Here is a 15,884-nt window from a genome sequence, read left to right on the forward strand (position 1 = left end):
GAAGGACAGCTTTGTGTGGGATAGTATTCTTTGTTGGCAGTTTTTTCCTTTAGCATTTTGAATATATCATTCCACTCTTTTTTTGGCCTGTAAGGTTTCTGCTGAAAAATATGTTCATAGCCTAAGGAGTTTCCTTGTATGTGACAAGTCACTTTTCTTCAGCTGCTTTCAAAATACTATCTTTGATTTTTGACAATTTGATTTTAATGTGCCTCAGTATGGATTTCTTTGGGTTCATCTTATTTGTTGTCTTTTGGGCTTTTTGGATCTGGATGTCCATTTCCTTCTGCAGAATTGGGATATTTTCAGCTGTTTTTAAAAATGAACTTTCTGGTCTTCTTTCTCTCTCTTCTCTTTCTGGAACTCCCATAATGTATATATTGGTCTACTTAATGGTTTTTCATAAATTCCTTAAGCTTTCATCATTATTTTTCATTCTTTAATCTTATTACTCCACTGACTGAATTATTATCAATGACTTTTGTTTCAGTTTTCTGTTTCTTTCTTCTGTTTGATCTAGTCTGCTGTTGAGCCCTGCTAGCAAAATTTTCAGTGTAGTTATTTTGTTTTTGGACTCCATGATTTCTGTTTAGTACTTTTTATATTTGTTGAAATTCTCACTTTGTTCATGCATTGTTTTCTTGACCTCAGTGCACATCTTTATGACAATTATTTTGAATTCTTCCAGGTAAATTATATAACTCCATTTCATTAGGGTCAGCTTTATCATGTTCCTTTGTTTAGAACATCTTTGTCTAATCCTTCATTTTCTTTCACTCTGTGTTGGTGTCTGCACATTAGACAAAGCAAATACTTCTGCTTGTCTTCATAGACTGGCCTCATACAGGAGAAGACTTCCATCAGTCAGCCTGGTCAGAGTTCTGGAGGCTTCTACCAACTTTTTTCCTTGCCCAGGGAGAAGAAAACAACTGTGCTTTTTTTTAAACACTCACTGTTTGCTGAGCCAGGGACTTTGGAGCTATAGCATCTACCATTCTAAACCACCATCTCCACTTCCCCTAGATGGCTAATTATACTGGACCCATCAGAGCTCCACATCTGGCAAGACAGAAGCAAGACTTCTTTCTAGAGAGCTTCTTTAGAAAAGTTGAGGTACTGGATGCAGAAACCTACCTTCTCCTTTCCCTGGTAGAATCTGGGTGCTAGAGGGTCTCTTCCCAATCATATAGCACTGTGCTAGATGTAGGGACTCTGGACCCAAGTCTTCCTACTGGCCTTAGTGAATGTGGTTTTATTTTCACCTGGGGTTATAGGAGCCTTTCAATTAGTTTCTGGATTTCTAACAGAAAAGAATTTGTTCATAAAATGTTATTGAATTGGTGTGTTTGTGAGGGGGAGGAGGGCACAGGGCTTCCTAGTCCATCATCTTATGATACTCTGGACGTTAGTCTCCTGTTCATCCATTTACTCAGCATCAAAAAATGTTCATAGTTTCCTGTCTTTCCTCCTCTTTTCAGACACAGTAACACAAGAGACAAACAGTCTTCTGTTCCTGCTGAGAGATTGCTAATAAGCACTAGTCCTCAGCTCCATAGGATGCAGAATGGGTCAGTAATACAGCTGCAGGCTTTAGGACAGTAGGCAGATGTGACCAGCTTTCTCTCACTTTGCCTCTGGCCTCTTTTCTCCAAACAATAAGACCCTCAGCCCTGTAGGCTAGCAAGTCCAAATTGGCAGCTCACCCCTCCAGCGGGCCCAGGGGACAAGAAACCTCCAAGTTCAGCATCTCAGAAGTACTGAGAAGAGGTGGGCACAACTCTGTGTTCTCTACCATTTGAAGAACTTCTTAAAGACCTTCAGAAGCAGACACGAGGTCTTATTCCCTTTCCTTACTCTTATTCACATCTTCCTCCTGTCCCTTTACCACCTCAGTCATGGTCTGAGGAAACAGTGGGATAAGCAGCTACTGCTACAGAAAGACCAACATGAGGGTTCCAATATTGGGGCCATGTTTCTGTTCAGAATCCAACAGCCATTTGCAATCGCATTTTTGATGTTTTCAAAGTCATTTCCTGACTATTTTTTAATCAAATCCCCATTTTAGAGGTGAAGAAACTAAGGCAAAGAAAGAAGAGGATCCCTGAATGAGTCAGCAGCTGAAGGGGGGCCAGAGCCCTGGTTTCTTGCCTCTTTGAGCTCTTTCCATACTATGTGGGCCCCATACGTTTGGAATGAAAGATTCAGAAGATGGTTACAAGTATGTCCACCACCCCTTAAGTAGTCAGCCTGAACTTCCTTGGACATTCCAGGACTCAGGACTTCACTCTAAGCAAAGGACTAGCCAGGATGCTGAAGGGGGAGGACAATGTCTTCATTCTGGTTTTGTCACTCAAGCTCTAGACTCCTGAAGAGCATGCTTCCTGGGCCCAGCTCACTAGCCATGTGTGAAGAGTGATCCTGAAGAAGAGGACACCTGGGGGTCAGGAGCAGAGCTGGGGTGAGAAACTAGACCCTTTCTCTTCCCTGGGTCACTCACAGGGCACTTACACATTCTGCCCTGCTTGGTTACCTTTCTGAGCTTCACTTTCCCCATTTGTGAAGTAAATATAACCCTTTCATCAACTGTCTTACAGAGGCTGTTAAAAGACTCAGAGGTGATAGGGTAAGTGAGTCATCTTTAATCTAGGAAGTAGTATCTGCATCTGACTTTGCTACTGATCCCATTCATGGAGCAGCTACTGGGAGAAGATGCAAAGTTAGGTACTGTATGTGAATCATCTCCAACTAGGCCTCAGAGGACAAGTGACTTACCAAGTGACATTAAGCTGTTCAGTGGCAGAAATTAGATGAGAGCCTTTTCTGATCAGTCCCAGAGGCCTGAGACTGAGCTGGAGGTCATATTGCTGTGTGCATAATGTTGGTAAATTTAACAAATAAAAAAAGGACCCCAGTGAAAAACTGAGAGCTTTTCCCCTAAGGTCAGGAACATGGCAGGGATGTCCACTATCACCACTGCTATTCAACATACTACTAGAAGTCCTAGCTTCAACAATCAGACAACAAAAAGAAATAAAAGGCATCTGAGTCTGCAAAGAAGAAGTCAAACTCTCACTCTGCAGATGATATGATACTTTATGTGGAAAACCCAAAAGACTCCACCCCAAAACTGTTAGAACTCATACAGAAATTCAGTAAAGTGGTGGGATATAAAATCAATGCACAGAAATCAGTTGCATTTCTGTATACCAACAACAAGACAGAAGAAAGAGAAATTAAGGAGTCGATCCCATTTACAATTGCACCCAAAACCATAAGATACCTAGGAATAAATCTAACCAAAGAGGCAAAGGATCTATACTCAGAAAACTATAGAATACTCATGAAAGAAATTGAGGAAGACACAAAGAAATGGAAAAATGTTCCATGCTCATGGATTGGAAGAACAAATATTGTGAACATGTTTATGCTACCTAGAGCAAATTAATGCACTCCCTATCAAAATACCATCAAATTTTTTCACAGAGCTGGAATAATCCTAAAATTTGTATGAAACCAGAAAAGACCCCGAATAGCCAGAGGAATGTTGAAAAAGAAAAGCAAAGCTGGTGGCATCACAATTCCGGACTTCCAGCTCTATTACAAAGCTGTCACCATCAAGACAGTATGGTACTGGCACAAAAACAGACACATAGATCAATGGAACAGAATAGAGAGCCCAGAAATGGACCCTCAACTCTATGGTCACCTAATCTTTGACAAAGCAGGAAAGAATGTCCAATGGAAAAAAGACAGTCTCTTCAACAAATGGTGTTGGGAAAATTGGACAGCCACATGCAGAAGAATGAAACTGGACCATTTCCTTACACCACACACAAAAATAGACTTCAAATGGTTGAAAGACTTAAATGTGAGACAGGAGTCCATCAAAATCCTAGAGGAGAACACAGGCAGCAACCTCTTCGACCTCAGCCGCAGTAACTTCTTCCTAGACACATCGCCAAGGGCAAGGGAAGCAAGGGCAAAAATGAACTATTGGGACCTCATCAAGATAAGAAGCTTTCCACAGCAAAAGAAACAGTCAACAAAACCAAAAGACAACCGACAGAATGGGAGAAGATATTTGCAAAAAATATCAGATAAAGGGCTAGTATCCAAAATCTATAAAGAACTTGTTAAATTCAACACCCAAAGAACAAATGATCCAATCAAGAAATGGGCAGAAGACATGAATAGACATTTTTCCAAAGAAGACATCCAAATGGCCAATAGACACATGAAAAAGTGCTCAACATTGCTCAGCATCAGGGAAATCCAAATCAAAACCTCAATGAGATACCACACCACCTCACACCAGTCAGAATGGCTAAAATTAACAAGCCAGGAAACGACAGATGTTGGCGAGGGTGAGGAGAAAGGGGAACCCTCCTACACTGTTGGTGGGAATGCAAGCTGGTGCAGCCACTCTGGAAAACAGTATGGAGGTTCCTCAAAAGTTGAAAATAGAGCTACCCTATGACCAAGCAATTGCACTACTGAGTATTTTCCCCAAAGGTACAAATGTAGTGATCCAAAGGGGCACATGCACCCCGATGTTTATAGCAGCAATGTCCACAATAGCCAAACTATGGAAAGAGCCTAGATGTCCATCAACAGATGAATGGATAAAGAAGATGTGGTATATATATACAATGGAATATTATGCAGCCATAAAAAAAGAAATCTTGCCATTTGCAATGACATGGATGGAACTAGAGGGTATTATGCTAAGCGAAATAAGTCAATCAGAGAAAGACAAGTATCATATGACCTCACTGATATGAGGAATTTGAGAAACAAGACAGAGGAGCATAGAGGAAGGGAGGGAAAAATGAAACAAGATGACACCAGAGAGGGAGACAGACCATGAGAGACTCTTAATCTCAGGATACAAACTGAGGGTTGCTGGAGTGGAGGGGGGTGGGAGGGATGGGGTGGCTGGGTGATGGACATTGGGGAGGGTAAGTACTATGGTGAGTGCTGTGAATTGTGTAAGTCTGATGAATCACAGACCTGTACCCCTGAAACAAATAATACATTATATGTTAATAAAAAAAATTTTTAAAGAGACCCCAGTTAAATTTGAATTTCAGATAAATAATAAACAATTTTTAGTGTAAGTATATACATTGAGATATTTGGAACACAGTTATACCAAAAAATTATTTGTTTATCTGAAATTCAAACTTAACTGGGCATCCTGTATTTTATTCAGCAACCATATGTGTATATGGAGTTGGCATTGCAGGAGCAGCAGGTACGCAGGCTGTCTGTATACTCATTTTGAAGCAAGGGAGTTAGTAGGCCATATGCCAGGGAGAGAACTGATCTCCCCACCAAACCAAGTCTTTACTGCTATTCTCAGCTTGGGGGCTACCATAAACATATACAAACATGATACTTTGGTTTGATGAAAAACCCTCACCTGGGATGCCTGGGTGGCTCAGTTGTTAAGTGTCTGCCTTCGGCTCAGGTCATGATCCAGGGTCCTGGGCTCAAGCTCCACATTGGGCTCCCTGCTCAGTGGGAAGCCTGCTTCTCCCTCTCCCACTCCCCCTGCTTGTGTTTCCCTCTCTCACTGTGTCTCTCTCTGTCAAATAAATAAATAACATCTTAAAAAAGAGAGAAAAAAAGAAAAAGCCTCATCTCAACTTAGGGCCCTTCTTTTTCCCTTCTTAATTGTTCCCAAGACTCTGTTTTTCCTCATTCATTGGGACCCCTTTGGGGATATTTTAAAAATATTTTATCAAGGATAAAAAGGATATTTTAAGAATAAGTAAAGGTTTAAATTTTAAGTCCATCTAAAGATGGACTAGGATTTTTAAAAAGGGTTGTAACTTGCTTCTGGCCAAGATGAAGTAACAGGGATTGAATTTACTCTCCTTCCTAAATAATCAACAGACAATATATTTTTGAAAAACCAGTATTTTTCAAGATGTTGGACATCAGGTAGTGAAAGACAAAAATGGGAAACAAATGAAGTGAGTGCTACAACTGTCCCAGCTTATTGCCTAGAAAGAAATGCCAGGCTGTGGGGCGGGGGGAATCCAATAAAGAGCTTGGTGTTTTCTCGGAGGTGAGGAAAGAGCTAGGAATCCAGGAAGGCCAATGAGGCTAAATTTCACAGGGCAGAATATTGGAGAGCTGAGTAGACAGGGTGTTCTAAAGATCTGCCAAAGGTCTCCCTTGGGTATTCGGTAGAGTACTGATCAGTGCATGCATGTAGGTGGCTACTGAGGCTTAGGAAAGAACCATCCAAAAACAATTAGAAGAAACAATGTTTGGCATTAACACAACTCTGGGGATTATGCTTGCTCCTACATGCCAATCTGGAAAATCTCATTCACAGGGCATTGGGTAGAGCATGCAGTAGTTCTTTTATCAGTATTGGGAAATACTTAGCCCTAGTCTGATAACTGCTCCAGTCCTAACAAATCATAAAAGCAAATCAGAAAAGTTCAAACTATTTTCAAGTACCTTAACTGCATCCCATAGCAGAGTTCAAGAATATTTATGATAACATAAAAATATCCAGCACCTAATAAGGTAAAATTCATGTTTGGCATCCAATAGAAAATTCCCAAGCATGCAAAAAAAGCAGGAAAATATGACTCATATTGAGGAGATAAATCATTTAAAACCAATCCAGAACTGAAACAGATGTTAGAATGAGTAGACTAGAACAATAAAATAATTATTATAACTGTACTCCATATTTTCAAAAAGTTAAGACATGTGAGATATAAAAAAGACCCACATTGAACTTCTAGAGATAAAAATTACAATGTCTGAGATGAAAAATATATTAGATGATAATAATGGAAGATTAGACATTGTAGGAAAAAAAGACTAGTGAACTTGAAGACATAGTAATAGAAACTGTCCAAATGAAACTCAAAGAGAAAAGAGGGTATAAATAAAGAACAGAGCATTACTGAGCTTTAGGACAACTTCAAAGGCTTAATATGTGTGTAATTAGAGTCCCTGTAAAATGGTAAGGAGCAGAAAACATATTGAAGAAATAAAAGCTAAAAAATTTCTAGATATAATGATTATTACAAACCCACAGATTCAAAAATTTCAGTAAACTTCAAGCACAAGAAACATGAAGAAACTATACCAAGGCAATGTTATAATCAAATTGCTCCAAACTAGTGATAAGACAAAAAATATCTTAAAAGCAACAAGAGGAAAAAGTTACATTATGTATAGAGGAACAAAAATAAGGATTATAGCAGATTTCTTGTGAGAAACAACACAAATAAGAAGGTGGTAGATCAATATCTTTAAAGTACTGGATGAAAACAAATAAAAAACTTGTTGACCTCACCTTCTGTACCCAGTGAAATTATATTTCAGAAATGAAAGTAAAGACTTTGTTAGACATACAAAAGCTAAAAGAATTCATCATCAGCGACCTGCAATACAAGAAATATTAAAGGAAGTCCTTCAGACAGGAGAAAATGATACCAGAAGGAAATACGGATCTACATAAAGGAATGAAGAGCACTGGAAATGGTAACTACATGGGTAAATAATATAAGATTTTTCTTATTATTATTTAAATTTATTTAGAAGATAATTAGCTATTTAATAAAAATAATAACAATTGAGTGTGGAGTTTATAACATAAGTAAAAGTAAGTCATATGATAATAGCACAAAAGAGAAGAGAAGAAAAATGGAGGTATACTGCTATGACATTCTTATAATATGTGAAGTGCTATAGTATTACTTAATATTATTAATTAATAATATTATTTAAAGGCAGATCATGATAATAATGTACACTGTAAATCTTGAATCAACCACTAAAATAATGAAACAAAGAGTGATACCTTAAAAATGAACAAAGGAGATAAAATGGAATCTAGGAAATACTCCACTAATCCCAAAGAAGTTTTTTTAAAAAGAGAGGAAAGGGAGAACACAGAATATATGGCACAAATAAAAAGCAAATGAAAAAATAATACACTTAAATCTAATAATATCAATAACCATATTAAATATAAATCATCTAAACACCACAATAAAAAGGCAGAGATTGTCAGATTGGATTTAAATCCAAAACCTGACTGTATACTCCTTATAAGAAATGCATTTTAAATATAAAGACACAAACAGATTCAAAGTGAAAGGATGAAAAATACAATGCCAACACTAATCAAAAGAAATCTGGAGTGGTTATATTAGTATCAGACAAATTAAATTTCAGAATAAGTAAGTTCTAGAATAAAGAATGTTGGGGTGCCCAGGTGGCTCAGTTGGTTAAGCATCCAACTCTTGATCTCAGCTCAGGTCTTGATCTCAGGGTCATGAGTTCAAGCCCCACATTGGGCTCAATGCTGGGCATGGAGCCTACTTAAAAAAAATTAGAAGGGCACCTGGGTGGCTCAGTTGTTAAGCGTCTGCCTTTGGCTCAGGTCATGATCCAAGGGTCCTGGGACTGAGCCCCGCATTGGGCTCTCTGCTCAGTTGGGAGCCTGCTTCTCCCTCTCCCTCTGCCTGTCACTCTGCCTGCTTGTGCTCTCTCTCTGTGTCAAATAAATAAATAAATAAAATCTTTAAAAAAATAAAAAAATAAAAAAAATAGAATAAAGAATGTTAACATGGATAAAGAAGATCATTCCATAATGATAAAAGGGTTAATTCACCAAGAATATATGAGCTTATGAACCTAACATGAGGCAAAAACTGACACAACACAAGGATTAATAGAAATAAATAAAGCTGGAGATTTCAATAGCCTTCTCTTGATAATTGATAGAACAAGTATACAGGAATTCAATAAAGATATGAAAGATCTAAACAATATTATAAACAAACTTGATCTACTTGACATTTATAGAATAGTCCACCCAACCACATTAGAGTATATATTCTTTTTAAATATACATGGAACATTTACCAAGATAGAAAATATTTTGGGTCATAAAACAAGTTTCAATAAAATTGAAAGAATTCAAGCCATACAAAATCTGTTCTCTGATCATAATGAAATTAAGTTAGAAATCCATAACAGAAATATCTCTGAAAAATTCCCAATTATTTGGAAAGTAAATAAGACAGTTCTAAATAATCCACACATAAAGGTAGAAATAAAAAGTTAGGAAATGCTTTGAATTGAATAAAAATGAAAACATAACATCTAAAAATTTGGTGAAAGCTGTTAAAATAGTACTTAAGGGAAATTTTATAGCACTAAATGCCTATACTAGAAAAGAAAAAAGAATCTCAAATCATTCATCTCAGCTTCTACTTCAAGAAATGAGAAAAAGAGGGCGCCTGGGTGGCTCAGTTGGTTAAGCGACTGCCTTCGGCTCAGGTCATGATCCCAGGGTCCTGGGATCGGGTCCCACATCAGGCTCCCGGCTCAGCGGGGAGCCTGCTTCTCCCTCTGACCCTCTCCTCTCTCATGCTGTTTCTCTCTCGCTTGCTCTCTAATAAATAAATAAATAAAATCTTAAAAAAAAAAAAGAAATGAGAAAAAGAAAGCAAATTAAACCCAAAGTAAGTGGAATACAGGAAAAAATAAGATCAAAGCAGAAATCAATGAAACAGAAAACAAGAACTATAGAGAAAAATCATTCTAACAAACACTGGTCCTTTCAAAAGATCAATAAACTTGATAAACCTCTAGCCATGCTGACCAGGAAAAAAAGAGATAAGACACAAATTACTAATACTGGGAGCTGAGAAATGATGTCACTATGGATTCTACAGGTATTTAAAGGATAAGATATCATAAACAACTTTATGACAATACATTTAGTGACTTAGATGAAATAGACCCATTCCTTGAAAGACACAAACTACCAAAGCTGACTCCTGAAGAAATAGAATATCTCTGTATCTATTAAAGAAATTGAATTTGTAGTTAGAAACTTTCCCATACAGAAAACTCCAGAAACAGATGACTTAATTGGTGAATTCTATCAAACATTTAAGGATGAAATAAAAGAAAATATAAAAACCTCTCCCAGAGAATGGATGAGAAGGGAAGACTTTCCAACTCATTTTATGAGGCCAGCATTATTTTGATACCAAAGCCAGATAATAACATTGTAAGAAAACTACAGATCAATATTCATCATGAATGTAAATGTAAAAATTCTGAACAAAATTTTAGCAAATCAAATTCAACATTACATAAAATGGATAATACATTGTGACCAAGTAGAATTTATCCCAGGAATTCAAGGTTGGTCTAATGTTTGAAAAACAATCAATATAATTTGCCATATTAACAAATTAGTAGAGAAAAATCATATTATTGCAATGAAGGTAAAAAAAGCATTTAACAGTATCCAACACCTATTGGTAATAATTCTCAACAAACTTTGAATAGATGGAACTTGCTCAACCTGAAGAAGGGCAACTATACAAAGTCTACAGCTAACATAAAACTTAATGGTAAAAAAAAAAAAAAAGCTTTCTTCCCAAATTTGGGAACACTGCAAGAATGTCCAGTCTCAGCACTTCTATACAACATTGTACTGGAGGTTCTAGCTAGGGCAATCAAGAAAAAAAGAAGGGAAAGAAAGAAGAAAGGAAGGAAAGGAAGAAGAGAGAGAGAAAGAAAGGGAAAAAAGAAGGTAGGAAGCGAGGAAGGAAAGAAGGAAGAAAAGGCAATTGAGAATGGAAAGGAAGAAGTAAAACTAGCTTTATTCACAACCAATGATTGTCTATTCGCAATCAATACAATTGTGGAAAATTTGATGAAAATGTGCAAAAACAGCTAGTAAGTGAGTTTAGTAAGGTAACAGGATACAAGATCGATATACAAAAATCAGTTGTTTTCCTATTTACTACTTATGAATAATCAGAAATTAAAATTTAAAAATTCTTTTTAAAATAGCATCAAAGATATGAAATACTTAGGGATGAACCTGTGAAAAGGTGTGAGAGACCTGTACAGTAAAAACTATGAAACACTGCTAAAAGAAAATAAAAAGACCTAAATAAACAGAGAGAAAAACCATGTTCATGGGGCAGAGATTTCATATTGTTAAAATGTCAATTCTTCCCAAATTGATCTATGGATTCAATACAATACCAATCAAAATTCTAGGAGGTGTTTGTGTAGAAACTAACAAACTGATTCTAAAATTCACATGGAAATGCAAAGGACCTAGCAGAGCCAAAACTTGGAAAAAGAAGAAGAGTTGGAGAACTTACACTATTTGATTTCAAGACTTATTATAAAGCTGCAGTATTCTAGACATAGTGGTGTTGGTGTCCAAGATAGACAAATACATCAGTGGAATAGAATAGAGTCTAGAAATAGGTCCACACATTTATGGAAAACTGGTTTTTGACAAAGCTATAAAGGCAATTCAGTGGAGAAATGATAGTTTATATATATATATATATTTAAAGCAGGGGCTTCAACTCTTTCATTTTATTAAAATGGCACATAAATATTAAAAAAGCATACTGATCACTTCATATAGCTATGAGCTCCCATGTGTGTTGCTGAGAATGTCTATGTGTAAAAAAAATAATAAATTTTGATCCATACTACATGATATATACAAAAATTAATTCAAAATGTATCATGGGCCTAAATGTAACCCCTAAAACTTATTATAAAACTAGAAGAAAACATTGGAGAAGACCTTTGCAAACTTGATTAGGTAAAGATTTCTTAGATATCAGAAGCACAATTTATAAAGGAAAAAAGTTGATAAATGAGACTTCATCAAATTTTAAAATGTCTGCTTTTTAAAAGGTACTGTTAAGAGAATGAAAAAATAAGACCATGAGAAGACATTTGAAAATCATACCTCTTATAAAAGACTTGTAACTAGAATATATAAAGAAGTCATACAACTCACTAATAAAAAGACAACACAAATTTTAAAAGGGCAACAGATTTGAATAGACATTTCTTCAGAGAGGATATACAAATGGCCAATAAGCACATTAAAAGATGCTCAACATCATTAGCCATCAGGGAAATGCAAATCAAAGCCCCACTAAGACACCACTTTATACACATTACATGGTTACAATCAAAATGATGGACAATAACAAGCCTTGGCAAGAATGTGGAGAAATTGGAACCCTCATACACTGCTGGTGGGAATGTAAAATGGTGCAGCCACTTTGGAAGACAGTCAAGCAGTCCCTCAAAAGGTTAAACATGGAGTTCCCATATGACCCAGCACTTCCACTCCTAGGTATAGACCCAAGAAAAATGAAAACTTGTTCACACAAAACTTTTGCATGGATGTTCATAGCAGTATTATTCATAATAGTCAAAAGATGGAAACAACCCAAACTTCCATCAACTAATGAATGAATAAACAAAATGTGGTCTATCCATACATTGCAATATTATTCAGCCATCAAAATGAATGAAGTACAGGTAGGTACTACAACATGGATGAACCCTGAAAACATTACACTAAGTGAAAGAAGCCAGTCACAGAAGGCCATATATTGTATGACTCCACTTAGATAAAATGTCCAGAATAGGCATATCCATAAAGACAGAAAGTAGGTTACTGGTTGCCAGGGGCTAGGGATATGGGGAATAGGAGATGACTGTTTAATGAAAATATTGTGGAATTAGGGGCGCCTGGGTGGCTCAGTCGGTTAGGTGGCTGACTCTTGATTTTGGCTCAGGTCATGATCTCAGGGTTGTGAGACTGAGCCCTGCATCGGGCTTCGGGCTCAGCATGGAGTCTGCTTGTCCATCTCCCCACCCCCGCCCCTACCCTCACCCCCTCCATGTGCACTCTCTCTCTCTTAAATAAATAAATACAATCTTTAAAAGAAGAAAGAAAATATTGTGGAATTAGTGGTGATGGTTGCACAACTTTGTGAAAACACTAAAATTAACTGAACTGTATACTTTTAAAGGGTGAATTTTATGGAATGTGAATGATACCTCACTAAAGCCATTATTTAAAAAAGAAAAAATGAATCTGGGTTATTCTGGGTTATTTCCATTTTTGATTAGATTTTTGTATCTTTTTTTTTGTATTACATACAATCTTCGGACAATATGAGTGGGAGGGAAGAGGGACAGTGCCATCCTAATATTACTGTATGGAATGACCTTGTGGAGCTGAAATGCAGTGTTTTACTATTTTTCAAAAATCTCTAAAAGAGACCTTTTATTAAAACAAGGAGCCTGAGGCAGACCTCATTGGAATGGGTTCAGAAAACTCATGGTAAAGCGTTTGAGCACTGTGAGAGATGCAAATGCATTGGCAATACATGGGTCCAGCTCCCACTACACTCACACTGGTTGGACTGTGTGAACTGTATGCCCAGGTGAAAGCAGCTTTGTCCCTGAGAAGAAACAAGGGGAACAGGATGGGTTTTTCAGCCATCTTCCCCCTGTTTTTGCTCAACTTGACCATCATGCAACGAAAATACCCAAGTCCATCAGAAAACCTGAGAGGTTGTTAAGGACAGGGGTGGCTCACATGCATAGTAGAGAGTGGGGGTACTGGACTTGGGGGTTAGAGTACCCAATGAAAATACCCAAGTCTATCAGAAAACCTGAGAGGTTGTTAAGGACAAGGGTGGCTCACCTGCATAGTAGAGAGTGGGTACTGGACTTGGGGGTTAGAGTCCCAGCTCTGCCACTTTCTAGCTGGGTGACCTTGGGAAATCCACACAGCCTCTTCAAGCCTCAGTTTTCTCTTCTGCAAAATAGGAGTAATAACATTTACAAGGCTGTCTATGGATTCCCACAGAAGATGTATGTGATTTGTGAAAGTGCTTGACAATGCTTGTTTGGTTGCATTTGTATGTGAAACTCCTGTAGAGTCATTACTATAATGTCCCCCAAATAGCAAGTTTTAAAGAGTCTAAACCACTCATGTCCCTCCACGTATCACACATGCCAGAACAGTATTTAAATACTGCCAGGTACTCCATTTACCACAGTAAGAATGTGTGGAGCATATACTCTGTAACAGGGTCTTCTCACATTTTCTCATTTAATTCCTGCAACAACCCTATTAGGTAGGTCCTTTGGGCTTCCCATTTCATGGGTAAAGAAATTAAGACTCAAAGAGGTTAAATGATTTAATCTTTCATGCCTCAAAGTAATGGAGAAAAGAGAAATTGGCAAGTGTTTGAACAGGAGACAGAAGAAAGCAGTGATTAAGTGCATGGCCTGTCTGAATCTCAGCCCCACCACTCACAAAGCACTTGTCTTGGAGTCAGTTGTCTCATCTGTAAAAGGGGATGATAATGGCATCCACCTCAGTTGGTATTAAAAGGATGAAGTGAATCAATACACATAAGACACAGAGAACAGTGGCTGGCACAGAGGATTAGCTATGCTCAATAATTCACAACAAAATAATTTAATCATTTATGAGACATCAAAAATTTTAGGTTGATGATAACTAATATAACCTACCTGATGGACTTCTGTGTTTGCTCACCACTTAGCTGTTGCATCATATTGGGATTTCTTTTGGATATTGACATGTTTTATGACTACCTCTCAGGCCACCAAAAATGGCTTTGTCCTCAAAGTACAGGCTAGTCACCCTTGTCTAGGGTGGACAGCCTTTATACCACCTCTCTGGAACCTGGGACCCAGAGAGTGCAAAGAAGCTGTATAATGTGACACATCAAAGGTATGACCAAGCTCAGACTGGAAGCCAGGTCTCCATTCATCTAAGCTCACTTAAAAGCCAGTGACCGGGTGTAGGATTGGGAAGGACTTGAGGACTGTGGGAGTACAGTGAGCAGCTTCTCCTAAGAGTCAGTGAAAGCTGTCAAGACATCTTTCTAAGAGAGGTAGGTGATATTTGCCTTGGTTCTTTGGCAATCTGCTGACAAGAAAACCTCTGCATGGTACTTCTGAGAATGTTTTTGGACAAAAACAGGGATACTAAATATCTAGTTGATAGAACAAAGAGGGGGCAATAAATGCCTTTTGGCACATGTTCATGGAGGTGTTAGGTGCTCAATCACTATCTCAACTGTGTAGATGTGCCATGGCCTGCCAGGGTCCAGGCAGTGTGAACAGAGTGGTGCTTGTGTCTGGGTAGTGGGAGGGTTCTGCCTTAGGACCTACTTCCCAAAAGGGCTGGGGTGCTGGCACTGCTTCCCAAGGGGTCTAGGTCAGGGAGGTGGGAAGCTGTTTTTTGGTTTCTCTCACCCAGAAATTCTGCCTCAACAAACAAGGTGCCCACCGGCCTGCACTCTTTTGCTCTTTTCCCTCTTCAGGCTTTATAAAGTTCCTCAGCTTTGACCTGGGTCCAATGTTCCAGACCCTGCCTCCTCCTCAAGCTGGCTGGCTGGGCACCAGGGAGCCAGCAGGGAATGTTTTTGGATCTTGAGCATAGGAGGGGGATGGTCACTGTAACAGGGATGCTCTGAGCTCACCACCTAGTACCTCTAGTACCACCAATTCACTGAGACCCTGGGCCGAGTCTGAGCCTGCCCCTTCCCCACGGCTCAGCTGCCCATCTACAGAACAAGGGGGTGAATGCAAGAGCCTCAGTGATCCTAGAAAGTGAGGGCAGGGAGGGATCTTAGCGGCCATGGAACCTGTCATTGACAGATGAGGAAACTGAGGCTCAGAGAAGTGGAGGCACCAATCAAAGTGACTCAGAGCACAGTTGGTTGAGTGTGACCTGGGCTCTGGGCTCTGTCTTGACTCCCATGGCAGGCTGCCCTTCCAACTGGTACCCCTGAGGACTCCACGTGTGCTTCCAGCTGACCTGGACAGGACCTCGGCTTAGATGGGGGCTACTCCTCAGGAACAACTCTCCTGGGTTGCCTTAAATCCATCCTGGAAGTAGGCAGGCTGGGCTCACATAGAACTCTCCAGGCTTCATTCTGACCAAGGCTGGAGCCATTCAGGGAGTCACAGAGGATTCTCCCCCCACCTTCTTTCTCATTGTATCA

General features: G+C 38.6%; 1 long non-coding RNA gene across 1 annotated transcript in view; it reads right to left on the reverse strand.

The window, feature by feature from the left end:
* Window positions 1–13,648, reverse strand: part of LOC118015239 — a 69,498-nt gene extending 55,850 nt beyond the window's left edge. The window contains exon 1 of the long non-coding RNA XR_004680593.1: window positions 13,544–13,648. This is a non-coding gene — a long non-coding RNA (uncharacterized LOC118015239). The remainder of the gene's footprint in view (window positions 1–13,543) is intronic.
* Between the last annotated feature and the right edge of the window lie 2,236 nt (window positions 13,649–15,884).

Source organism: Mirounga leonina, unplaced genomic scaffold (assembly GCF_011800145.1).
Source record: "Mirounga leonina isolate KUSES-001 unplaced genomic scaffold, KU_Mleo_1.0 Mir_101799, whole genome shotgun sequence".
Taxonomy (NCBI): Eukaryota; Metazoa; Chordata; class Mammalia; order Carnivora; family Phocidae; genus Mirounga; species Mirounga leonina.